This window comes from Dama dama, chromosome 16, assembly GCF_033118175.1.
Source record: "Dama dama isolate Ldn47 chromosome 16, ASM3311817v1, whole genome shotgun sequence".
Lineage (NCBI taxonomy): Eukaryota > Metazoa > Chordata > Mammalia > Artiodactyla > Cervidae > Dama > Dama dama.
Genome location: NC_083696.1, coordinates 36,592,919 through 36,605,771, shown reverse-complemented (window position 1 = coordinate 36,605,771; position 12,853 = coordinate 36,592,919).

The window sequence follows — 12,853 nt, the reverse complement described above, 5'->3', positions numbered from 1 at the left end:
TAGATTCAAGGGCTTCAAGTAAAACTGCTAACAAGGAAAAAATATATATGTGTGTGTGTGTGTGTGTGTGTGTGTGTGCGCGCGCGCGCGCGCTATATTTGTTTCCCATGAGAAATTCAGCCCACAGTAACTAGTGTGCCTCATTTCAAGTTTCGCAGAAGCCTCTCCTTTGGGAATTCTGTTCACCTCACTGAGGCTGTACCACTTGCCCAGGTTGTCTTAGCCAAGGAAAGACAAAGTCAGAATATTCTCAGTGTTTTAGAAAGAATACAGGTTCTGTTGTCAAGCTGAGAAGAATTCAAATCCTGGTTCTCTCCTTCAAGAACAATCTGGACATTATCCTCAGTCTCTGAGATGCTCATCTCCTTCTGTAAAATGAATGCAATGCCTCTCTGATAGGGTTAGAGTGATGATGAAACTAAATGACATAACACAAGCTAAGTGCCCACGAGATAAAAGGCACATTGTAGGAGCAATGCATTTTTTTTTTCTCTTGTCCCCTGCACAAAATATAATTTTAAAGATTTAACATTTCCCTCGCTTTTATAGGGCTTCCCAGGCGGTGCTAGTGGTAAAGAACCCACCTGCCAATGCAGGAGACAGAAAACAGGGATTCTCTCCCTGGGTCTGGAGAATCCTCTGGAGGAGGAAACAGCAGCACACTCCAGTATTCTTGCCCCGAGAAACCCGGGGGCAGAGGAGCCTGGCGGGCTGCAGTCCGTAGGGTTGCAAAGACTCGGACACGACTTAGCATGAGAACAAATATAAATATTCAGTTTTATAAAGAAGAAATCTGAAATCAAATAAATACCACATATATTAACACTTCTGGAAACTCCCTCAGAAAAGACATTTAACATCTATACCATGAGCCTGTAGAGATGCCACGAAAATAGACCGAGGAAGAAAGTGTGAAGATTTCATTACAAATAAATTTAGAGACTGTTTTCTCCTTCCCTGAGGCAGAAATGTTCCACGGTTTTAATTAAACTTTTCAAAATTCATCTCGAGTCTTCTTTCCATTCCTTTGAAAGCTTTTCTGTTTCAAGTCTTCAGGCTTTCTTCCCTCCCCTATCTACCATCTGTATCCTCTAGCAAATGTGCAGACATACGCATGCACACGCTCTTGTCTCCTTTTATCTTTCTCTATCTCACTCTTCTACTGTCTCTCTGTCTGTCTGTGTGTGTGTCCGTCCCTCACTTCCTCCTTTTCTTCCTCCAACTCCCACCTCCTGCCCCCAAAGTTATTTGAATCCCTTGGAAGAACATTGTAATTATATTACCTTTCCATGGGGAGTTCCTTCGCCATTTGGTTGACAACAAACTGATGTTCTGAATATAGGACTGTATGATCATTGCCATGGCAGTCTGTAAAGAGATTTATTTTCATTGTAGATCACTTCAGGGCTCTTAATTGCCTGTAGATTAAGTCCAAATTTGTTTGAAATTCAGAGCCCTTTTCAATGACACAATCATGCTAGGGTTATCTTCTGGTCGCCCCATTGTATATGGGGTCCTGGTCACTATGAATAGTTTGCTGTTTTAGTTGCTTAGTCATGTCCGACTCTTTTTGGCCCCATGGACTGTAGCCTGCAAGACTCCTCTGTCCATGGGATTTTCCAGGCAAGAATACTGGAGTGGGTTGCCATTGCCTCCTCCAGGGGATCTTTCTGACCCAGGGATTGAACCCATGTCTCCTGCTTGACAAGCAGATTCTTTACTGCTGAGCCATCTGGGAAGCCCCTGGATAACCTACTTTTCCTAAAATACTTCCAGAAAATACTCCCTAGGAGTTGCATGTGCCGTTTCCTTTTCTCATACTGTGTAATCCCTGAAATGCCCTCTCTCCACATCCCTTCCTACCCTGCTGGTAGCCTCCTTATGCGGAGGATTCAGTTCAAAGCCACGCTTACTCAGCCTGGGCTAAGGAGTTCCTCTTCTGGGCCCCAGCAAACAGCAATAGAACCTATCACTTGTTGTTCTGGTTGGTGCTGTATGATTCTTCCTCAATAGAATACAAGCTCTGGGGTCCTTTTATTCACATCTATCACTCCAGGGCTTTCAGCGTATTAGCACAAACGCAGAAAGTGGCTAGGACAAAACATTGATATAAATGTTACTAATAAATACAGAAATTAAATCTAATATGACTAGATCCAATTATAACTGAAAATTTCATTTAAAAATAAAATTTTTTAATTGGATTATAGTTGCTTTACAATGTGTTAGTTTCTGTTGCTCAATGAAGTAAATCAGCCGTCTGTATACACACACCCCTCCCTCTGGACCTCCATCCCGCCCACCCGCTCCCGCGCTGGGTCACCCCAGCACCGAGCTGAGCTCCCGGGCTCTGCAGGGGGCCCCCACTAGCTAGCTATTGCACGCACGGCAGTGTGAACATGTCTGTCCTATTCTCTCATTTCATTTCACCCTCTCCTTTCCCTGTTGTCACAAATCTGTTCTCTGTGTCTGCATCTCTTTTTAAAATGGGGTTTATTTCCCTTTTATACATCTGCAGGAAGTTTTGGGGTGAAGGGTCCAGGCTCCTGTGACCCTGTCATGTTCCCACGCAGACCTCAGGTTCCACAAAGGCTCCTCCGGTTCCGGATGTCACACCCAGATTCAATCCAGCAAGAGAGAGGAAAGGAAAAAGAACACACTCCTTCACACGAAAACATTTCCTGTGCAAATGAACTTGTTTACAAAACAGAAATGCACTCAAAGACATGGAAAACAAACTTTTGGTTACAAAAAGGGAGAGGGGAGAGGGATAAATCAGGAGTTTGGGCTTAAAATATACACACTACTATATATAAAATAGATAACCAACAAGGACCTCCTGTATAGCACAAGATACTATACTCAATATTTTACAATAACTTATAATGGAAGATAATATAAAAAAAGAATATACATATGTATATATATGTGTGTGTATATATATATCTGAATCACTTTATTGTATACCTGAAACTAACACAACATTGTAAAACTATATGTCAATAAATTTTTTTTAAAATAAAATAAAAACACTTCCCAGAAGTTGTACATACAGTTTCCATTTCCTGGTCAGAAATGAATACACCAACAACAGGGGAGGTTGAGTTTTTATCTAAAGTTTTACTATGCAAACTAGACACATACTCATGAAACAGATTCCCTGAAACTGAAATTACTTATAATAATTCAAAGTTATGCTCATGACAAGTTAATGTGCAATACATTTAGCATTAATTAGTTACTCTATATTCAAGCATAAATTTTTGTATGTATTTATAGCCGTAACCTAAATTTATCTCCATCATGTGTTAGGATATTTTTGCAGTCACTGCTTCTGAAATTGCCTATTTCTACACTTAGCAGGACTATTCACTCCAGCCTTGGTTGTTGAACACGGAGCCCCATTACTTACTCCCTAATGCTGTTTAATGAAAAACAACTCATAAGCAAGTTATGTAACTAAATTGTAATCAAGAAATCAGTTTGGTTATATTATTTAAAGAAATCAAATCTTAAATTCACCGTCCCCCAAACTGAATGCTTCCCTTGTAACCTTCCCTGTTCTCCCATATCCTTTTCTCGTCTTAAAGGTAGCAATACCATCTGCCCACCTGCTCAAGCTAGAAACCTGGAAATCTCTTTATTAAGTCACTAATGCCATTGATTCTTCCTGTTTCAACCCTTCCTTCTACCACCTCATCATCACACCCTTAGTTCAGGCTTTCACCCTGCCTGATCTCCTGAACATTCCCCTGCAGCCTCCCTGCTTTGGGCCACAGTTCTTTCCTCTCTGGGCTTCCCAGGTGATGGTAGTGGTAAAGAACCCGCCTGCCAATGCAGGAGACACAAGAGACGTGGATTCGATCCTTTGGTCAGGCAAGGTCTCCTGGAAGAGCAAATGGCAACCCACTCCAGTATTCTGGCCTGGAGAATCCCACGAGCAGAGGCGCCTGTCAGACTACAGCTCATGGGATCACAAAGAGACAGACATGACTAAGCAGAGCCCAGCACAGCTCTCATGCTTTAAACCCTCCAGAACTCACAGGATGCAGCCAGCATTCCCAAACTCCTACCTCTCCTAGCTCCATGAAGAATCTGGGTCCAGCCAATTCTTGTGCCTCCAACTCCTGGCACATCCTTTATGACTATCAATCCTTGCTATAGGGAACTTTAGTCACTTCCAGAATGCCATGTCGCATTCTTACCTTTGCACAGGCTGTTCTCTCAGTCTGGAAGGCTCTCTGCCTCCTTCCCCTACCCTCTTTTGCAGCCATGAAATTAAAAGACATTTGCTCCTTGGAAGAAAAGCTATGAAAAACCTGGACAGTGTATTAAAAGCAGAGACATCACTTTGCCAACATAGGTCCATATAGTCAAAGCTATAGTTTTTCCAGTAGTCATGTATGGATGTGAGAGCTAGACCATAAAGAAGGCTGAACACTGGAGAAATGATGCTTTCGAACCATGGTGTTGGAGAAGACTCTTGAGAATCCCTTGGACTGCAAGGAGATCAAACCAGTCAATCCTAAAGGAAATCAGTCCTGAATATTCATTAGAAGGGCTGATGCTGAAGCTGAAGCTCCAATACTTTGGCCACCTGATGCAAAGAGCCAACTCATTGGAAAAGACCCTGATGCTAGGAAAGACTAAGGGTGGGAGGAGAAGGGGGAGACAGAGGATAAGGCGGTTGGATGGCATCACTGACTTGATGGACATGAGTTTAAACAAGCTCTGGAAGTTGGTGATGGACAGGGAAGCCTGGTGTGCTGCAGTCCATGGAGTCACAGATCATCAGATATAACTGAAGGGACTGAACAACAACAAACCCTCCTCTTCCCATCCTCGGCCTGCCTGACCCACTCCTGCTAATTCTCCAAAAGTCAGCTCAGACATCCCACTCCTGTGTAAACTTCTCTGCTCCCTCGCCTCCTCCCACTCCACTGAACAGTCAGGCTTTCCCATAAAACATCTACTTTCATTATATGACTTATCACAATACTTTGAAAATCTATATAACTCATCTAGATTACAGGACATTCCAGAAAAAGAATTTTTATTGTGTTTCTATTTGTATCTTCAGAACCTTGCCCTTATCTAAATTACAACAGGATCTCAACAGAATGAAAAGCTAAACACATAAATTAGCATATACTGCCTGTGTAATTTTATACAGTTAAGAATTACTAAATTATATATAATTTGATGTCCTGCTTTTTCCACTTAAATTATATCATTTTTTTCACATGGGCTGCCGAGTCAAGCCTCCTATAACATTAAAAATTTTTACAAACATTCCCTGTGTAATTGTCCCATACTTTGAAGATTATTTCCCTATTGCCAGACAGTAACATGAACAGCATTTTAATATTATATTTAATATTCTGATAAGCATTTTGTCCATAAACTTGGTATTTCAGAATATTTCTTTAGAATAGATTTCTAGAAAGTAAGTAAATCAGTGGGTATGGACATTGGGATTCCCTGTGGCTCAGTGGTAAAGAATCTGCCTGCAACACAGGAGACATGGGTTCAATCCCTGGTCTTGGAAGATCCCCTGGAGAAAGAATTGGCAACCCACTCCAGTATTCTTTGCCTGGGAAATCCCATGGACAAAGGAGACGGTGGGCTACAGTCCATGGGGTCCTAAGGAGTTGGACACGACTGAACAACAAATAAGAACAATAGATGTTTTTTAGAGTCATGTTATAGATCACCAAATGGTTTGCTAAAATGGCCAAACCCATTTGGATTCACGAAAGTAGAACATCACACTTAAGAGAGATATGGGGCAACTTGAAAGCCTCTATAGAAAGTAAACATATATGCAAGTAATTATTGGATATAAATGCAGAAAGTTTACCAGAGGATAAGTGCAGACATGTTAGATATTTTCAAACATCTATCATGAAGAAGATTACAGTAATATTATCATGAGGAAGAAGTAAACTTAGTCTCATTGCAGAGGAGAACAGCCATAGAAAAATATCACCAACTACTATTCACTCAGCGTTAGCTGTGTGCCAGGCACAGTACTAAGCATTTAGCTTTAGTAGTGATTAATCTTAGTTATTTTAGAGATAGATAACTAAAACTTCAAAAGGTTTAGTCACTTATCAAGAGACACAGAAGTAACAATAAATCTAATATTCATAAATCCAGATTGCAATGATTCTAAAGGTCATTTTCAACCCCTACATCAAGACTTCCCAAACTTTTCCATCAAAATGAGCATAATATTAGAGAAGTGAGCAAGCTGATCCTTGGGGTGTGTGGAATGTAAACAGAGCTTGCCATTTAGAAGCAAGTGAAATCCTAGACACTTTTCTTTTTTCCTCAAAAATCTATGAAAACTGTTGCAACTTCTATGGAAAAGAGTGGGCTTCCCTGGTAGCTCAGCTGGTAAAGAATCCACCTGCAATGCAGGAGACCCTGGTTTGATTTCTTGATCAGGAAGATCCTCTGAAGAAGGGATAGGTTACCCACTCCAGTGTTCTTGGGCTCCCCTGGTGGCTTAGTCAGTAAAGAATCTGCCTGCAATGCGGGAGACCTGGGTAAGATCCCTGGGTTGGGAAAATTCCCCTGGAGGAGGGCATGGCAACCCACTCCAGTATTCTTGCCTAGAGAATCCCCATGGACAGAGGAGCCTGGTGGGCTAAAGTTCATGGAGTTGCAAAAGTCAGACACAACTGAGCGGCTAAGCACAGCTCAGCATATGGAGTATGGTAGTTCTTCCAAAAATTAAAAATAGAATTACCATACGAGCCACAACCCCATTTCTGGATATACATCCCAAACAAATGAAGGAAGAGCCTTAAAGAGATGTGTGTACATTCATATTCGTGTCAGCATTATTCTCATTAGCCAAATGGTGGAAGAGACCCAAGTACACACCAATGAATGAATGGATAAACAAAACATCATGCTTGTGCCCAGTCTCCAAGTCGTATCTGACACTTTGTGACCCCGTGGACTGTAGCCCACCAGGCTCCTCTGTCCATGGGACTTCCCAGGCAAGAACACTGGAGTGGGTTGCCATTTCCTCCTTCAAGGGATCGTCCCAACCCAGGGATCGAACCCGAGTCTCCTGCATTGGTAGGACGGTTCTTTACCACTGAGCCACCGGGGAAGCCTAAACAAAATATATACGATAGAATATTATTCAGCTTTAAAAAGGAAGGAAATCTTGGCACAAGCTACAACATGGAGAAACCGTAAGGACATCATGCTAAGGGAAAAAGTCAGTTACAAAAAACAAATGCTGTCTGATTCCATTTATATAAGGTATCTAAAGTAGTCAAATGCATAGAAATAGAAAGTAGATTGATTGTGGTTACCAGGGAGGGGCTGGAGGGTGGGGGGGAAGGGAAATTGTTGTTTAAAAGGTACAGAGTTTTTGTTCTGCAAGATGAAAAGTTCTGCAAGTCTGTTTCACAACAAGGTGAACATAATGAATATTACTGAAATAAAACTTAAAAATGGTTAGGATGGTTGGTCTTACATTTTGTGTTTTCACGACAATAAAAATATTAAGGTGCATTTTTGTTTTGTAGTTGCTTTTCTTTTTTTTTTTTTTCTCTTTTTTTTTTTTTTTATTAGTTGGAGGCTAATTACTTCACAACATTTCAGTGGGTTTTGTCATACGTTGATATGAATCAGCCATAGAGTTACACGTATTTCCCATCCCGATCCCCCCTCTCACCTCCCTCTCCACCCGATTCCTCTGGGTCTTCCCAGTGCACCAGGCCCAAGCACTTGTCTCATGCATCCCACCTGGGCTGGTGATCTGTTTCACCATAGATAATATACATGCTGTTCTTTTGAAACATCCCACCCTCACCTTCTCCCACAGAGTTCAAAAGTCTGTTCTGTATTTCTGTGTCTCTTTTTCTGTTTTGCATATAGGGTTATCGTTACCATCTTTCTAAATTCCATATATATGTGTTAGTATGCTGTAATGTTCTTTATCTTTCTGGCTTACTTCACTCTGTATAAGGGGCTCCAGCTTCATCCATCTCATTAGGACTGGTTCAAATGAATTCTTTTTAATGGCTGAGTAATATTCCATGGTGTATATGTACCACAGCTTCCTGTAGTTGCTTTTCATATTTATCATAACAATGTATCCCCTCAACTTTTTTAATAAAGACAGTCTTCTAGGAAGATGTGAAATTTTTGTCTTGTAGCTTTGTATATGCCCAGATATCATGTGCCCAGTTTGAGAAGCCTTTCTCGGCATCACATATTGTGCATGCGTGTTATGTTGCTTCCATTTTGTTGTACTCCTTGTGACCCCATGGACTGTAACCTGCCAGGCTTCTCTGTCTGTGGGATTCTCCAGGCAAAAATACTGGAGAGGGTTGCCATGCCCTCCTCCAGGGAATCGTCCTGACCAAGGGATAGAACTCACATCTCCTGTGGCTTCTGTAACTGTTTTGTTCGGATATATGCCCAGGAGTAGGAAGGCAGAATCATACGATAACTCTATCTTTAGCTTTTTAAGGAATCTCCACAGTGTTCTCTGTAGTGGCTACACCAATTTACATTCCCAAAAACAAAGTAGAATGGTTCTTTTTCTCCACAACCTCTCCAACATTTATTATTCGTAGACTTTTTGAGGCCTAAGTGAGGATTGGTTCAAGATGGCGGAGTAGAAGGACACGCACACATCTTTTCCTTCCAGAGCACCAAAATCACAACTAGCTATTGAACAATCACTGACAGAAAGACACTGGAACCCACCAGAAAAAAATACCCCATGTCCAAGCACAATGGAGAAGCCACAACGAGATGTTAGGAGGGGCGCAATATGGCAACCCAGTCCAGTATTCTTTCCTGGAGAATCCCCATGGACAAGGGAGTCTGGCGGGCTGCAGCCCCTGGGGTCTCAAAGAGTTGGACATGACTGAGCGACTAAGCACAATCATGATAAAGTCAAATTCTATACCTGCTGGGTGGACAACTCACTAAATGGAGAACAATAATACCAAAGAAGTTCTTGCACTATTGTGAAGGTTCTAGGCCCCACATCAGGCTCCCCAGCCTGGGTATCCAGCCAAGGGACAGGGAATCCCCAGAGAATCTGACTGCGAAGGCCAGCAGGACTTACAGAACTTCCACAGGAGTGGGGGAAACAGAGGCTCTTGGAGGGCACAAACAAAATCTTGTGCATAGCAGGACCCAGGAGTAAGCAGCAGTGACCCCCCGGGAGACTGAGCCAGACCTACCTGCTAGTGTCGGAGCGTCTCCTGCAGAGGCATAGGTTGGCCGGGGCCCTTGGCGGGGACAGAGTCACTGGAAGGAGCAGTGCTGGGAGATGTGTCTTGGCAGAAGTCCTCTTGAATGTCTCATAGAGCCTGCAGACTCCGGGACTGGGTCCCCTCAGGACAAAGAACTAACAAAGACGGGGTGCAGTCCCACCCATCAGCAGACAGTTGGGCTAAAGATTTACTAAGCACAGTCCTGCTCACCAGAGCAAGACCCAGCTTCCCCTGCAGCCAGTCCCTCCCATCAGGAAGCTTGCAAAAGCCTCTTATCTTCATCCACCAGAGGGCAGACAGAAAAAGCAAGAATACAATCCTGCAACCCCCCAGAAGGAATACCGCAATCACAGAAAGCTAACCAAAATATTATTTGTAGACTTTTTAATGGGGCCATTCTGACTGGTGTGAGATGATATTAAAACCTCATTGTGGCTTTTATTTGCCCAATTTTTCCTTTAGTAATTAGCAATGTTAAGCATTTTTCATGTCCCTCTGTACCCTCTATATGTCTTTCTGTTTCTAATTTCATTGGTTTCTGCTCCTATCTTTATGTTTTCCTTCTGGCTATTTTGGATATATTTGCTCTTGCTTTTCTAAATTCTTAAGGTGAAACCTTAGATTGTTGATTTGAAATCTTCCTTCTTTTCTAATATTAGCATTTAAAATATAAATTTCTCTTTAAGCATTTCTTTAGCTGTTTCCTAAAATTTTTGATGTATTGTGATTTTTTTTTCATTTAGTTCAAAGTATGCTAATTTCTGGAGCTTCCCTGGTAGTTCAGCTGGTAAAGAATCTGCCCACAAAGCTGGAGAACTGGGTTCAATCCCTGGGTTGGGAAGATCCCCTGGAGAGGGGAAAGGCTACCCACTCCAGTATTCTGGCCTGGAGAATGCCACGGACTGTATAGTCCATGGGGTTGCAAAGAGTCAGGCACGACTGAATGACTTTCACTTTTTTTCATGCTAACTTTCTGTATGATTTATGCCTCTACTCAGGGTTATTTAGAGTGTGTAGTTTAATTCCTAAATATTTGGGGGTTTTCCAGAGATCTTCCTGTTACTAATTTCTGCTTTAATTCCCTAGAGTCAGAAAATTTATTTTGTATGATTCCCATTCTCTTGAACTTTTTGACACTTGCTTTATGACCCAGAATTTAGTCCACTTTGATGAATTCCATGTGTACTTGAAAAAGGATGTATACTCCACTGTTGCTAGAGGTAATGTTCTAGTCGGTCAAGCTAGTCAACTATTTCCACTTTCAGTTTTATCAGGCTTTTCCCAATGTATTTTGAAGCTCTGTTATTAGATGCACAAGCATTTATAATTATTTTCTCTTGATAAATTGCCTCCTTTATTTTATATTGTCCTTTTTAATTCCTAGTAATGATCTTTGTTCTGAAATCTTACTTAGTCTGATATAACTGTGATCACCCCAGCTTTCTTTTGAGTGTTGCTTACATGACATATCTTTATTTATTATTTTTACTTTTAACCTATCTTCATATTTATATTGAAAGTGAACACACTGTATCTAGCAAATAGCTTGGACTTTGCTTTTTGATTTGATGTAGCAGTCTATGCTTTGTATCTGGAGTGTTTATATAATTAAGGGTTATAGTGAAAAGAAAAGAAAAAGTGAATGTCACACCGTCGTGTCCAATTCTTTGCGATCCCATGGTCTGTAGCCTGTCCAGTTTCTCTTTTCATGGAATTCTCCAGGCAAGAGTACTGGAGTGGGTTGCCTTTTCCTTCTCCATGGGATCTTCCTGACCCAGGGATTGAACCAGGTAAAAAACTCAGACTCTTTACCAACTGAGTCACTAGGGAAACCCATTAGGGTTAGGGTAATGTAATGTAATTATCAACATGGTGTACTTGAATGTTGTTTAGAGAGCAAATCTTATGAGTTCTCATCACTAAGAATAAGTTTTGCGTTTCTATATGAGTTGATCAATGTTGATTAAACATGTTGTGGTAATCATTTCACAATATATGTAAGTCAAGTCATGATGCTGAACATCTTAAATGTATACAGTCCTGTAGGTTGAATACATCTCAGTAAAACTGTGGGGAGGCCGAGAAAAATTTTCTCTTTATCACTGTTTTTCGACGATTCGGTTGGGATGTATCTTGGTGTTGTTTCTCTGTTTATTCTTCTTGAGGTTTGTTGAGATTTAATAAATCTGGTATTTATACATTTTGCTGCTAAGTAGCTTCAGCCATATCTGACTCTTTGCGACCCTACAGACTATAGCCCACAAGGCTCTTCTGTTCATGGGATTCTTCAGGCAAGAATACTGGAGTGGGTTGCCATTTCCTTCTCCAATTTATACATTTTATGAAATCTCAAATATGCTAGCCATTATTTCTTAAAATAATGTTTTGCTCCTTCATCTCCCTTGTACTCTCCTCTCTTCAAACTTTAAATGTGCCGAAACATTTTTTTTCTTATTCCTCAGATCACTGCTACCCTCCTCATCTCTTTAGTACTTTTCACTCTGTAATTAGCTTTAATAATCTCTGTGTTTTTGTCTTCAAGCTTTCTTTTGACTAACCAGCCACTAATCCCATCCATTGTATATGTGCAATTTTTTCAAATATTAAATTTTTTTAATTCTAGAAGTTCCATTTGGTCTTTTTCTATATATCTTCCACTTCTTTCTTGTTTTCTATTACTTCCTTATACATATGAAGCAGATTTTAGTGGCTATTTAAAAATCTTTGTCTATTAATTCCATCAAAGTTTTCCTTTCTATATTTGCCTCCATAGATTTTTCTCCTGATTATCTGCAATATTTTCCTTCTTCTTTGTATGCCTTGTAGATTTTTACTAGATACCAAATATTTTTAATTTTACATTGTTGGGCTCAGTTTGGACTTTGTCCTGGCATGCCTATAATTTACTTGAAAGCAGTGTGATTTTTTTCAAAGCTTGCTTTAAAGTTTTGTCAGAGTGGATTCAAATTAACCTCTTGTCTCTGAGAAGGTGCTGAGCAGGAGAAAAGAATTAAGTCCAAGGACAGAGTAAATGGAGAAGAATAGGACTCAAGAGCCAAGGAGAGAGCACCAAGGAATGAGCTAGATCAAGGGCTAAAGGCCTAAGACCAGCACAGCAGAGGGACTGCATTCCTGCAAAAGCCACCACGGGGGGTGGGAGGGAGTTTGTGCTTATATGTAAAACTGGGTTCTGGGCTTAGATAATCATAAGCAGGTTTGTCACTTACACTCAGAAGTAGAGTGTCATATGGACATACTCTTGGTGCAAATCTATCATCCTTGTCTCCACCCATTCAAAGGAAGAGTTGTGTCTGCTGCTCCATGTATTAATCAAAATTCCTGCCACACAATTACAAAATGACATCTCTGATCCCTCCTGTTATCCTATTCTAAATGAATCTAAATTGCAGTGCCACTAGTGGGAAGAAAAAAGATTTATTTACAGAGTTGTATAAGACAGTGGGAAAGGCAGGGTGGCAAGGTGCCCTGGGACCCTGTTCACACACAGGTTGTCCCCACCCTCTCTGTTTGCAGGGAGAGGAGTAGGGAGACCCCTTTCCCAGCTGTGGTTCCATGCTCTGGATCATGAAATGATC